The sequence below is a fragment of the Anopheles arabiensis genome (assembly GCF_016920715.1).
Source record: "Anopheles arabiensis isolate DONGOLA chromosome X unlocalized genomic scaffold, AaraD3 X_pericentromeric_contig0019, whole genome shotgun sequence".
NCBI lineage: Eukaryota > Metazoa > Arthropoda > Insecta > Diptera > Culicidae > Anopheles > Anopheles arabiensis.
Genome location: NW_024412097.1, coordinates 160,001 through 175,000, shown reverse-complemented (window position 1 = coordinate 175,000; position 15,000 = coordinate 160,001). Strand labels below are relative to the sequence as shown.

The window sequence follows — 15,000 nt, the reverse complement described above, 5'->3', positions numbered from 1 at the left end:
GTGTTTTAGCGAAAAACATGTTTTGAGCCACACGAGCTCTCCGGCCCGTTCGGTGCACATTTTTGAAAAAAGCTAGGGAGCTGCCCCTAGGTTCGGGGTGTCACAAAATATTGAAAAGTGGTCAAAAAACCGCTATCCAGAATCGGATGTAGAATCATTAGACGAACTTAAAATTGTTCTACGACCAATGTCTGCGACGTTTAGTATTCAAGATATGGCCCGGCCTAGGTCTGACCTTGCATTTTCGTGAAAATTTAAAGCATGGCCATAGGGACGGGTAAAATAGCTATTTTGAAGCAAAAAACCACCTCACTTTAAATGGCCATAACTTTTGAAAAACAAGAGCTAGGGTGCGTTCCTTACACGTTTTGAGGTGTTTTAGCGAAAAACATGTTTTGAGCCACACGAGCTCTCCGGCCCGTTCGGTGCACATTTTTGAAAAAGCTAGGGAGCTGCCCTAGGTTCGGGGTGTCACAAAATATTGAAAAGTGGTCAAAAACCGCTATCCAGAATCGGATGTAGAATCATTAGACGAACTTAAAATTGTTCTACAACCCCCAGTCCGACGCCTCGTATTCGAGATATAGCACTTTGTAGGTCTGACCGAGCAATTTTGTACTGAAATGTATGGCGGACATGTTATTCATTAAACAACATTAACTTGCATCGTGCCCTACTTCATCGGCACAGCTACTATCGACTATCTATTGTTGAAATGGATTGAGTTTGACCATTTTAGCTCTTTTCTTATGCCGTGCACCAACAGTGTGTACCGATCAGGGAAAGTACACTACTTACGCGTTCATGGATGTATATGTTGGTACAAGTTGCCGGTCGGAATAGCAGTGCACCAAAACTGTGTACCGATCAGGGAAAGTACAAGACGGAGGGCGCAGCCCGAGCGTACGCGTTCATAGATGTCCATGTTGGTACAACCTACATGTACGTACCTTGTTTTTGTATCAAAAGTTCCAATAAAGTGTTTGTATGCTTAAAATGCTTATCTCAACCGGTCACCTTTTGGCCTGCCCTTTTATAGACAGAAACCTAGAACGATACTCGCGATGTTTGTGTTTTCCATTCGCCCGGGACGACGAAATGAGCTCTGTGCACATCGTGCAGAAAACTGTCTCCTCCTCGTATGTTTTTGTCCCTCCACGCATATAATCACCCACATTTGTGTTCAACACGGACGGCGCAGCCCGAGCGAACGCGTTAATGTTTATGTTTGTGCACACTAAAGTTACAATCCTAGGATTTGGTTATTGCGTCGCAGTGCCCGACCGTCGCGGACACCATTCTTGGACAAAAGTCCAAGTACGTAGAGTACATTCCCTAGGTATGTGCCCGTTCGTGACTTTCGTTGCGTGCTTACAGACACGCTTGGGTATGTTTACCATACAAGGTTTACTAGGAAAACCTGGGAAGGACGCTTGCCCTCCGTCGCGGACACCATTCTTGGAAAGAAGTCCTGGTACTTAGCGTTCTTTAATGTACTTGATCAGTTTGTATTGCAATTTGCTTTGTGCCATTGACTTTTGCTAATGCTCACTAAGGGGTGTTCGTTTGCGATGTGTATGATAAGCAACTGTCTATTCTAACCAGCAGTTAATCAACACTTTTCACCCAAATCATAGGAACGTAGAGTACTTTCCCTGATCGGTACACAATTTTGGTGCACCTCTAACTTCGCCAGCACTTTATCGTTACGTTTTGTGCACAACCTTGGGACATGGTGTAAGTTTCATCATTGTTATGTTTGATTCGGTTTATTATGATTGAAAAATACGCTACGTCCCAGAAATCTGAACTCGAATACTTTTGCCACGTTGCGCAAAAAGCTGCTGAGCAACTCCTAGCCGTTTACCGATTTATAATTTAATTTTCGTTGTTAGTTTTAAAAAATACGCTAAGTCCCAAAAATCTGAACTCGAATACTTTTTCTATGTGCCGCCAAAAGCTACTGAGCAACGCCTAGGTTGGTACATTTTTGGTACATGGAGTGTATGCGTGCAGGCGTACTGCCGTGCTGGACCGGAAAATCGCACTTGCTACTAGAACGTAGAGTAATTCCCTAGATAGGTGCTTTTGCATGCCTCTGTTCGACGTCCATGCAACTTGGAACGTGCGACACACGTAGCTAGGCTTCTCCCATACATATTCCCTAGGGTAGCACCAAATTGCACACTTTCAGGGGTATATTTTGGTACGGTGTACTGTGCATGGTACAAGTATCATTAGCTCGTGCAATTTATTTTGCATCAAGTTGCGATTGCTGGTGCGTCGAGATAGGAGTGTTTCGCGACTTTTGCCAAGCTTTGGTGCCATTTGGTGAATAATTAATGTTCTAGCCACAATAAACGTGCCACATAATGCCAATAACGAAAACGCCATTTTCAAGGGACTTCCAGTCAAAATGTTTGCAATCAGCGCTTTCCTGTCGAGTTCAGGATTTGGGACTGAGCGATTTTTTTTCACGATCCAATCAAACGACCAGTTCGTGAATAAACAATTCATACAACAGTGCATCCCTTCAAAGTAGAAAAAGAGCCGAATGCTAGGGAGCTCCAGTCAAAAACGTTGTCATTGGCGCTTTCTTCTCGAGTTCAGGATTTGGGACTTAGCGTTTTTCACGATCCAGCCAAAAGACCAGATCGTGAAATAAACAATTAATACAACTGTACTAGTACATCCCTTCAACTGAAGCAAGCGCACCATACATGACCCGTACGCTAATCATCCAAGCACATGACACGTCAACTAAGTCAACACATGATACAACTTGGAAAACTAACGGGTAAGTAGGTCATCTCGTACACGACGACACACCGACCAAACCAGGTCAACACGTCACATGCACAAGACATCCTACTACCAAGGCCGACCACCTCGACACACGACCTGTTAACCGAACATGGTCAACACCATCATGTGCAAGGCAACCGGGCCAAACGGGTCAACTTATACAACTTGTAACGAGCATGTGTAAGCTTACTGGTGTGGTCCGCACGGTCCTCACATCAAGACAATCAAGTCGAGAACGAGGCACGCCGACAAGCTCATTAGTGTTAAGTGTCCTTCTCCATCCTATGTCAAGTCACTCGTCTGACACGGAAGTAGCCAACTCTTGTCCACTAGTATAAAGGAACGGTCTCCAGACCAGGTCAAGTCACTCGTCTGACAAGGAAGGAGCACGCACCAAGCTTCACCAGAGCACGGTACCACGGTCCCCAGACCAAGATGGTTAGTTACGCCAACGAGGAAGGGGCACGCGTTCCCTTGCTACACTCAACTTAGTACACTCATGCTCTCACAAGAGTATCCCCCTGTGTCGACGTGGTCCCCAGACCAAGACGAGCTTGCGCACATCGAGGAAGGGGCACACGGACAAACCACCAAGCATGGGTCGCCTGAGAGGATCGATGCGAACGCATCTCTACAACTCGCAGCTCCCAGCCTGAAGTCCCGTCGTTTGCGGGCGGTTGATAGGTGTCGAAACTAGGTATATCCACGTTGGGCAGAGCTCAAGCCAACGGCGTTCCCAGTTACGGTACTAACACGTGCAGCGAACTCCACTCATTGCGGCCTAGGTATAGCGGGATGAGACGCCGGGCTGCAGACGCAGACTCCAACGGATCTCAGAGGGTTGTTAGGCCCGCTAGCTTCCGAACACCTAATGGGTTTGAGAAGCGCTATCAGCTCGGATTGGCTACGACCTTAGAGGCGTTCAGGCATAATCCAGCGGACGTAGCGTCATACCAAAGTCCGGTCGGACTAGTATTGAGCCAGTGGTCCGTACCTGTGGTTCCTCTCGTACTGCACAGGAATTCCGTTAAGATAGCGACTATAAGCACACACCAGTAGGGTAAAACTAACCTGTCTCACGACGGTCTAAACCCAGCTCACGTTCCCTTGAAAGGGTGAACAATCCTACGCTTGGTGAATTTTGCTTCACAATGATAGGAAGAGCCGACATCGAAGGATCAAAAGCCACGTCGCTATGAACGCTTGGCGGCCACAAGCCAGTTATCCCTGTAGTGTTCATCGAGTAGCCGTCGGGTACAGACGTATGTAAACACGCTCCGACAAAGTGTGCAAAAAAAGTGTGTAAAACGGCCTCGGATCGCTCTGAAACCCTCAAAATCGTGTTCAGAGCACCCAATTTACCTATAGATAGTGTTATTTGGTCGAATTTCTGTGATTTTTTTGCGCTTTAAAAAATTCGTGTTGTTCTGTGTACATTTGCCCCCCCCCGGTAGTACCAAATTTCCGGGTGTGGAAAAAATGCGCAAAACTGTGTGATATCAGCGCCGGAAACACTCGATTCTGGATAATTCGACGCTTCTAAAGCGTTTAAAAGTGTTTTCGAGACGTTTTGAGAAGTTTAAAGTGCATAAAAGTGTGTGTTTACATCCCCATACAATTTGTATGGGGAACTTTGAATGTGAATAACTCAGTGAAAAACGCACGGATTCGTGCCGGATGTGATTTTAAAGGTGCGCGTAGTGACGCTGAACGTGAATTTAAAAAACAGAACGAAAATCGGTGAAAAAACGAGAAAATAAAAAGTGTCGGGGTGCTACCGCCGGAGCACGTGCTTTCGGAAAAATCGAAATAAATAGCAAATCGCGAATAACTCCGCGAGTTTTGCTCGGATTCGTGTGCGGTTTTCACCGTTGTGCTTGTTTTTATGCGTACAATAAGATTGCATCAAAAAATTTGTGAAAATCGTGAAAAAAATTTTTGACGTTTCTTGGTGACAGTTCTATAATACCCAAGGGACAAATTTTGTCCGGGGAGCAGTTCCCAAGGGGCAAAAATTTGAAAAGTCCGTTACTGCTCGAAAAGTGCTCGAGTTTACAAAAGTGCGCAGAAAATTCGGGAGAAGAAGTGTAGTGCCCGCGGCAGCTCGAATCTGCTCGATTCGAGTAGTTCGAGCAACTCGAAAACTGCTCGAATTTTTCGAAAAATCCTAAAAGTGCCGGAAAAATTCGGGATTGGTGCGGATCCATTCCCCACGTGAGCGACGCACCCTCTCGTAATTTTTCGCCACCCGCCACCCCTCCCCCCCAGCCCACCAGGGGGGTCGCAAGTCGGACCATAGTGGAAAAACCAGCGTGGAAGAAGGATTCTACAGCAGCGATTGAGCGGCAGAACACCAGCTAGACGGCGCTGCATACTTGGGGTCATCTCGACCCCCCGGGGTCAACCGACCCCCGGGGTCACATCGACCCCAGGGTTATTTAACCCACCAACCTGAAAGTCGGCAAAGATGATGGCATCATCCGGGATGTCAACGCGCGCGAGTGCGAGGTCAGTCTCTGTGGACTGCCGTAGCAGCTTGGCATCTGGCTCGAAGCTGTTTGTGACCGAGCCTCGAGTGGCGCTGCCTAGGGTCAGTGTCACAGGCAACAACAAGCCCGCCGTGGCATCCAAGGCCGCCACGGCCACACCGGAGCTCGAGTTGCTTAAGGCAACAATCCAACGACTAGAGGAGCAGAATGCAGAAATGAAGGAGCAAAATGCTCGCCTCTCCGAGCAGATAACTGGCATGTGCCAACTGCTACCAAGAGGAAAGGAGGAGGCAAAACGACGAGAGGAGAAGTTGGAGGCACAGATGGAGAAGCTCGCCGCCGCACATCAGCGCGACCGAGACGTGCTAAACTCTCTTCTGGCAGCAAAGGTTGCCGGCGGACAACCGTCAGCTAGTCCGCGCCAACCTCCGACTCCGTTGCCGCGCCGACCCTCTGCGCCGCAGCTGCAGCAACAACAACAGCAGCAGCGGAACCAGCACGAGCAGGAGCAGCCCCGCGCGTCGACGTCGCGCGCAGTCATGCCGCCGCGCAGCGGGCATCGACAGCCGTCCGCGTAGACGTTGTGCCGGAACTCACCTTTAGTGAGGTCGTGCGGCGTAGATATCGCGGAAAAGCTACGGGTAAGCCACGTTCCCAGCAGCAGCAGCAACAGCAACAGCAGCAGCAGCAGCAGCAGCAGCAGCAGCAGCAGCAGCAACAGGTGGTCGCTGGCTCACAGCAGCAACAGCAGCAGCAGCACCAGCGTAGACAGCAGCAGCGTCAGCAGCAGCAACAGCAGCAGCAGCGTCAGCAGCAACATCAGGGTGAGCGGTATGTTCCGCCGCAACTCCGGCAGCAGGCGCATCAACAGCAGCAGCGGCAGCAGCAAAGGTCTGGCCAAGGCCGGACAAGATAGAGTGGTCCCGAGTGCCGGACACTCCTGGTACACGTTGTACCGGAAAGTTCGGGATGCGGTTAAACAAGACCCGCACAAGGGCCTTGCAGACCACCTTAAAATGGGCAAGCGCAGCCACGCCGCAAACCTCCGAATGGAGTTAAGCAATTCGGCCAACGCCAGCCTGGTCCGTGCAGAAGTTCAGGAGATTGTTGGTGACGCCGGACTAGCCCGGGTGATCACCGACATGGCCGATGTCCTGATAACGAACATCGATCCTCTGGCAACAGTAGAGGACATCAAAAGGCCATTGAGGGAGAGTTCCAGGAGCCGATTGAAATCGCCCGAGTGAGCGCGTGGGAGCTGCAAGATGGCACCCAGCGAGCTCGAGTCCGCCTGCCCGCTAAGGCTGCCGCTGCCCTCGAGGGTTCGAAGCTCCGACTGTGTGGCTGCATCAGCAAAGTCAGAGGCGTCGAAAAGGCAGCACCTGAGCGCCAACGCTGCTATCGATGCCTGGAGCGCGGCCACCTTGCTCACGCATGCCGTTCCCCGACAGACCGTCAGCAACTCTGCATCCGGTGTGGCAGTGAAGGTCACAAAGCCCGGGACTGCTCCAGCGACGTCAAGTGCGCGGCCTGCGGTGGACCTCATCGCATTGGGCACATGAGCTGCGAACATCCGGCTTCGCCTTCAATCTGAAAGTTGCGCAAATCAATGTGGATCACTGTCAGGCAGGGCAGGACTTGGCGCTCCAAGCAGCGCGTGAACACCGTGCTGACGTCCTGCTCCTGTCGGACATCTACCGACCACCGGCGAACAACGGGCGTTGGGCGTACGATGCCGCCAAATCGGTAGCAGTTGTGGCTACAAGCTCTTACCCAATCCAGCGGGTGTGGCGCAGTCCTGTGCCTGGAGTTGTAGCTGCACAGATTGGTGGCATCGTCTTCATTAGCTGCTACGCTCGACCCAGACGCCCAGAGGAGGACTATGAAGGCTTTCTGGCTGCTGTTCAGCTGGAGGCATCATCCCACTCCCACGTCGTCATCGCCGGCGATTTTAACGCCTGGCACACGGAGTGGGGTAGTGCCAGGAACAGCCAGAGAGGTGAAGATCTGCTGCAGCTAGTGCAGAGTGTCCAGCTACAAGTGGTCAACTCCGGGAATCAACCCACGTTCATTGGCAGAGGAGCGGCCACCAGCAGCGTCATTGACGTCTGCTTCGCCACTCAGTCCATCGCTCGGCCAGAAACGTGGGAGGTGCACGAGTTTGCCCGGTCCGATCACCAACTGGTGACATACACCGTTGGGGAAGCAGAACAACAGTCCCGCGGGTCGTCGAATGGTGGTCCGTCAGCCGGCCGGCAACGCGTTATCTGCGCTGGTAGGCGATGGATTACCACGCAGTTCCATGAAGAGAGTTTCCGTTCTGCTCTCGAGGACGTGAACTTTGTGGAACAGGCGACGACCCATGCTGGCTTAGTCGACGCAATGGTCGACGCGTGCGACATTGCCATGCAGCGGGCCCCCAACGTGTTGCAGCATCAACATCGCGACGTCTTTTGGTGGTCACCGGTAATTGAAGAGCTGCGGAATGAGTGCATTGCGGCCCGTGAACGGATGCGCCTAACCGCCGATCTGCAGGAGAGGAGTCTCGCCGCAGCTGAGCACCGGACTGCGAAGACCAGATTGGAGAAAACCATTAAAGCTAGCAAACGCGCAGAGTTTGCTAAGCTTATCGACATCGCCGAGGAGAACGAGTTTGAATGGGGTATCAGGTTGTTCTGTCTCATCTGCGCGGCAGTCGTGTACCGCCTGAGACAGACCCGGTCGAGCTGGGACGGATCGTTTCCGATCTGTTCCCCACCCACCCACCGGTCTCTTGGCCGGAAACCGGCGATGTCGATTCGGGAGCGTCCAATTTAGAACGTGTGACCCCCGAAGAGCTGCAGGAGATCGCGGCTCATATGGCTTTAAGGAAGGCGCCAGGACTGGATGGGATCCCCAATGCTGCGGTGAAGGTCGCGATTGAGAAGTACCCGGGGTTCTCTGCCGTGTGTACCAGGACTGCCTCAACACTGGTACGTTTCCGCAACAGTGGAAACGGCAGCGCTTGGTACTGCTGCCCAAGCCAGGTAAAGCCCCGGAGAAAGCAGCTCCTACAGGCCACTGTGCATGCTGGACGCACTAGGCAAAGTGCTGGAGCGGCTTATCCTCAATCGCCTGAACAGACACCTCGAGGACCCGGATTCACCGCAGCTTTCGGACGCGCAGTACGGCTTTCGCCGTGGACGATCCACCATCAGTGCCATCCAAAGCTTGGTGGACGCAGGCAAGACGGCCAGCGCGTTTGGTCGCACCAACAGCCGCGACAAACGTTGCCTGATGGTGGTTGCGCTGGATGTCCGCAACGCATTTAATACTGCAAGTTGGCAGTCAATCGCCAACGCGTTGCGGGAAAAGGGGTCCCCTCAGCTCTGCTGAAAATCCTGCAGTCTTATTTCTCGGATCGGGAGCTGATCTACACTACCAGCGAGGGACCCGTCGTACGTTGCGTCAGCGCGGGAGTTCCACAAGGGTCCATCTTGGGCCCAACATTGTGGAACGTAATGTACGACGGGGTGCTGCGGATTCCCCTACCCGACGAGGTCAAAGTCATTGGCTACGCCGATGATCTGGTCGTCCTGGCCCCGGGTAGGACGCCGGAGGAGTCTGCAGCAGTGGCGGAAGCAGCGGTGTCAGCAGTCGACCAGTGGATGCAGCAGCACCACTTGGAGCTGGCACCGGCTAAGACGGAGATGACCATAATCTCTAGCCTGAAGCAGCCTCCAAGCCACATAACCATCAACGTGGGAGGAGTAGCAGTACCTTTTTCGCGTTATATCAAACACTTGGGCGTGTTGGTCCACGACCATTTATCTTAGTTGCCGCATGTGACTGCAGTGACGCAGCGGGCGGAGCAGACCGCGCAGGCGGTCAGTCGGTTGATGCCGAACCACCGGGGGCCGAAGATGTCGAAGTCCCGTCTTCTGGCAGCGGTGGCTGATTCGGTTATGCGCTACGCTGCACCTGTATGGCACGAGGCGCTGAACACTCGCGAGTGCCGCAGGTTGCTGGAGCGAGTCCAGCGCAAGTCAGCCATCGCCGTGGCCCGGACGTTCCGGACGGTTCGGTACGAGACCGCAGTGCTGCTGGCGGGTCTACTGCCGATCTGCAGAGCCATCCGCGAGGACACCAGGGTGCACAGCCGCCGTGGGACTGGAAGCAGCGCGCAGCTAAGGAAGGAGGAACGAGATAGGACCATCGCCGAGTGGCAGGCCACCTGGGACAGCGACGCGGCTAGTCATCAAGCTAGCAGTTACGTCCGGTGGGCACACCGCCTCATTCCGGACATCGGTGCATGGCAGTCGCGGAAGCATGGAGAGGTGAATTTTCATCTGTCGCAGATAATCTCCGGTCACGGATTTTTCCGTGAGTATCTCGCTGACATGAAATTCACCTCGTCCCCAGACTACACGCATTGCCCCGGCGTACGTGGGAGCGCCGAACACGCGATGTTCTTGTGCCCACGCTTCGCCGATGTTCGCGAGCAACTGATGAACGGCATCAATCCGGACACGTTGCTGGCCCACATGCTCGAGAGTCAGCAGAATTGGAGCAACGTCTGCGAGGCTGCCCAGCAGATTACGTCAGTGCTTCAGCGCGACTGGGACGACTTCCGTACGTCCTTGTTCGAGCAGGGCGTACTTGCCGACAACGCCCAGCTCCGAAACGCTGACGTCCTTCGACAAGAGAGACTGCGGCGGTATAATGACAACCGCAACGCAGTCAGAAGAGCCGCAACGCAGCAGCGACAAGCTGAACGCCCAGCCCCACCACCGCCCTCACCAAGGACTGAGCGGAGACGGGAGATTAACCGTCTCGCGGTGGCGAGCTTAGGGAACGACAGCGCGCAGCCCGGGCAGAAATGCACGGCACACATCGACCAGCTTCAGCTAACGACAGCGATGACAACGACGACGTTGGAGATAGTCAACCAGCCGATGCAGCTCCGCCTTCAGAAGCAGTGACAATGGCAGCTGAGGTGCCCCGCGTAGGGCTGACCGAAGCCGAGGCCGCAGCCGCGGTTGAGGCTGAGTTGTCCTCCGATAGGCTGGAAGAATAAACAAGAAGGAGATGAAAAGTGGGAGGCCTCAAAAGGCACATATGAAGAATCTAAAATAGGAGAAAAACGAAGTATGAAAAATAAAAAAAGATAGGTGCGCTATGCACGGATTAAGGTTGCTCATATGAGCATAACAACCCCCTCAGACCCTTCGCAGGGCAAAAGGGCGGTTTAGGCGAGGGTTGGGTCAAATAACACGTATGTATGAACTGTTATAAATAAAACAACCCGATTGATTTAAAAAAAAAAGCCAGTTATCCCTGTGGTAACTTTTCTGACACCTCTTGCTAAAAACTCGTTATAACCAAAGGATCGTAAGGCCAAGCTTTCGCTGTCCCGAAGTGTACTGAACGTTGGGATCAAGCCAGCTTTTGTCCTTATGCTCAGCGTGTGGTTTCTGTCCACACTGAGCTGACCTTTGGACACCTCCGTTATCGTTTTGGAGATGTACCGCCCCAGTCAAACTCCGCACCTGGCACTGTCCATGACGTGGACCGAAAGGACCTGTCCAGGAGTCTTCGAGCCGGGCGGCGCGCGGAACCGGGGGCAAACGTGACATCATAAACGATCGACCGCGCAGAAGCAGTGCACCACGAATGCACCGACGTACGCAAGCTTGTACCCTTGCGGGCCACGGCTCACGGTCGGACAAGCGGGTAACACGCTACACACGACGATGCTACGATGCAGTCTCCCCGGCGGCACCACCCAGCGACACACTGGACGCTGAGCGAGAAACACGGCGCATTGGGCGCGCGCAGGCGAACCGCCGCCACAGCCCCCGGAGGAGGTGCGCGCACGATCCGGACCTGGGGCCCGCGCTTGTTCCACCCAATCATGTAAGTAAGGCAACAGTAAGAGTGGTGGTATCTCAGAGGCGAGCTCCACGAGGAAGCCCTCCCACCTATGCTGCACCTCCTATATCGCCTTACAATGCCAGACTAGAGTCAAGCTCAACAGGGTCTTCTTTCCCCGCTAGTGCATCCAAGCCCGTTCCCTTGGCTGTGGTTTCGCTAGATAGTAGATAGGGACAGAGGGAATCTCGTTAATCCATTCATGCGCGTCACTAATTAGATGACGAGGCATTTGGCTACCTTTTTTTTTTTTTTTTTGTTATCGAAGGGAAATCTTGCATAAGACACCTGGGTGATCAACCCCGGTAGTGTGAGATTCTTACTCACTAAAACCCCTCCGTGCCTTCAACCGGCCCCGAGTGGATCACCCGTTAGGGTATCGACGTCACTCGGGCGGTGGATGTCCATCATCCCAGGCAACGAATGGCTTCCAACAGTGGTGATTAGCCACTGTCTAGCCCTCGGCGATGAAGCTACGATGAACTACGATGAATCCTTGTCGTTACTCGTCGTCACTGTCGCTGCTCTGCAAGGCCAACTGGATGTTGGCGAGCAAAGCACGTCGTTCGCCTCGTTCGATGACGTGTCGTCGATGTTGTTGTCGAATCATAATCGTCCGTACTGCTTGATGAACCATGCTCCAGTTATATCTGTTAGCAGACATAACTTCGATGATGTTCTCCGGCGTTAACTCCTCGTCGACTTGATGCTGAAGTCTGATGATCAATTCACGATGACGTACACAATGGAATATCGTGTGTTCGGCGTCCTCAGGTTCCTCGCACGCATCACATAGCGGCGAACCCGTTAACTGCATCCGATGAAGCTGGTAGGCGTAGAAGCCATGGCTGGAAAGAAACTGAGAAAGAAAGAAATCTACACCACCAAATCTTCTACTTATCCATCTGTTGACGTCGGGTGTGAGACGGTATGTCCACCGACCGTGAACACTCTCATCCCATTCTCGTTGCCATCGTTCCATAGTTGTGACACGTTCCATGTTACGTGCAACCGATCCGGCGATGTTCTCTGCTCGTCTCCGATGAAAAGTCCTGGAGTCCTCGTCCAGGAGGAGATGAAGCAGGATCATTCCCGCAAGCACGCAGACTGCATCATGAGAAGTTGTCCTGAAAGAAGAGATAACTCGCTGGACTACTGGCCGGTAAAACCGACGTAGCCATTGTCTACGGTTAGCAAATCTAAGGGTATGACACCAAATGGGCGAGGCATACCGGACCTTCGCCACAACAGTAAGAGCAATTGCTCGCCTAGCATTACTACTCGGACCTGCCTTATTAGGCATCATCCTTACCAAGGTGGTCCATAGCTTCGTCGCTCTCTCCACCGCATACCTGATGTGTGAAGTGTAATCGAGGCGGTCATCTAGGACCATCCCCAAATACTTTAAGCTGCGCGACGAATGTACTACGTGATCACCTACCCTGATAGCCCCATGCTGTATCCTCTGATGGGAACTGACCATAATAAACTCGGTCTTGGTCGGGGCTATCTTTAATCCGTTGTCGGTCATCCATCGGTCGATGATGCGAATCTGACTGGAAACGAGAATTTCAATATCATCAACACAATTACCTTCCACCAACAGTACTATATCGTCTGCATAGCCGATAATCCGTGCACCTTCCACCATTGCAACTCGTAGGACTCCGTCGTACATGAGGTTCCATAACGTTGGGCCAAGTACCGAGCCTTGAGGTACACCCGATGTGACTGCAATCTCTGCCGGTCCATCTGTGGTATCATACATCAGCACACGATTCCTAAAATAATCACCAATGATATCATAAAGATATTTAGGAGTGTTAATTCTCTGTAAAGCATTTGCAATCGCCAACCACGAAGCACTGTTAAAAGCATTAGTAACATCTAATGTAACAACCGCACAATACCGTCCACTGTATCTGTTTCTACTTCTAGCTACCGAAACAATGTCCACTACCCGTTGAATCGCATCAACTGTTAGATCGACGACTTCTGAAACCAAATTGGTCGTCAGACAGTCCGTTGACCTCCTCGATGTGTGCATTTAGCCGTTGCACTATGATGCGTTCTAAACCTTTACCTGCCCCGTCTAGTAGACAAATGGGGCGAACTGAACCCAGTTCCCCTGGTGGTTTGTTCGGCTTCGGTATTAACACCAACCTCTGCCTTTTCCACTCATCGGGGAACTTCGCGTTCTCTAAACAGCCTTGGTAAACCCTGCAAAATGCATCGGTTGCAGTCAACATACCAACTTTCAGCGCCTCATTCGGGATACCATCTGGTCCCGGCGCCTTCTTGTTAGGTAGTCTCCTGGCAACCGCAAGAATCTCATCATTAGTTACCCTTTCAAACTCTCGTGGCTGATCGATACGATATTCAGGCCACACCGTGTTTGGGTGAGTAGGAAAAAGCTCGCTCACCACTTCCCTAAACTCGTCCAATGTCATGGTTCGGGGTCCAATCGAACCCTCGGCCACTTTCTTGAACGTATGATATACAATACCAAATGATGCGTTGTTCGCTGTTCCCAGGAACTCTTTCCACTTCCTCTGTCGGGTATGCTTGATCAATCGCTTGAGGGCATTCCGTGCCACCTTGAACTCGTCCCTAAAAGTAGAATAGAGATCAGTATTAAAAGCTCTTTGCGCTAATCGATCGCGGTGTTTGCACTCTTTGCGAAGTGCCTCAATCTCTAACGTCCACCAAAATGCACTCTTGTTAGGAGTGTACCTCTTACGTTTAGTCATCGTCGCATTGCACGCCGTGACAAGTATACGCATTAAGTCTTCGCTTGTTGTGACCTCGGTCTCAAAAGCGGCTTGCATCATAACTTCAAATATATCTTTGCTAAAATACTTGATGCTCCATCCCGTTATGGGTCGGGACAGATTACGCACGCTTTGCGTCTCAAGATCTATTCGTATTGCACGATGATCAGAGTTCATATAGCTAGATAACACCTCCCACTTAAATGATCTTGCTACGGTTCGGCTCGCAAAAGTAAGATCAACTACTGACGTGCGCCCTGGTCCAACATAAGTTGGGGTGCTGCCGTCGTTCAATAAAATTGCGTCAATCTGCGCAAAGGTTGATAAAACCAACTCACCTCTTCGTTTCTGGGTTTCTCCACGCTCGCCAAGTTGGTTGTTCCAACTTGACTGACCAAGCGTTGAAGTCCCCCCGATAACGAATTTGTGGATACCGGTTACGGCCATTACCGTGTTATCCAACATGTTCTGGAACTCTTCCATACTAAATCTAGGTGGCGCGTAAACGCTAACCACTCGCATATCACCTATGTCAACTATCATTAAACCCTTCAGAGCCTTACTGACTACCTTAACTGGTAAGTCCGCGTTAACCACTACCGCTGCTGTGTTATCGTCGTTGCGTAACACTTTGACGTTGGTTGTTGCCAGATACGGATCTGCAATCAACACTATATCCGCAGATTCTTCCCTAATCGTTTGCCACATTAATTGAAATGCAGCATAACTATGATTCTGGTTATGTTGTAGCAACCTAACCATTATTATCTAATCGTTCGCCTACGGGGACACATATAACTGCCCGTTGCGTGAAGGTTCTGTGACCTCGTACCGCAATCCAAACACTTGACAGAGTTGGTACAAGCTTGCTTCTTGTGTCCACTCAAACCGCATTCCAGCACAGATTACTTCTGTCTGGTTCCCTACAATGGTAGCTCGTATGGCCTACCTTCCAACACTTATAGCATTTCTGCTCTTCCATAACCTCGCGGATATGGCATATCGACCAACCAACTTTCAGCTTT

The 15,000-nt window shown here is 51.7% G+C and overlaps 1 pseudogene; it reads right to left on the bottom strand.

Annotated features, from left to right (window-relative positions):
- Positions 1–10,345: 10,345 nt before the first annotated feature.
- LOC120907780 overlaps positions 10,346–15,000 on the bottom strand; it is an 8,777-nt pseudogene continuing 4,122 nt past the window's right edge.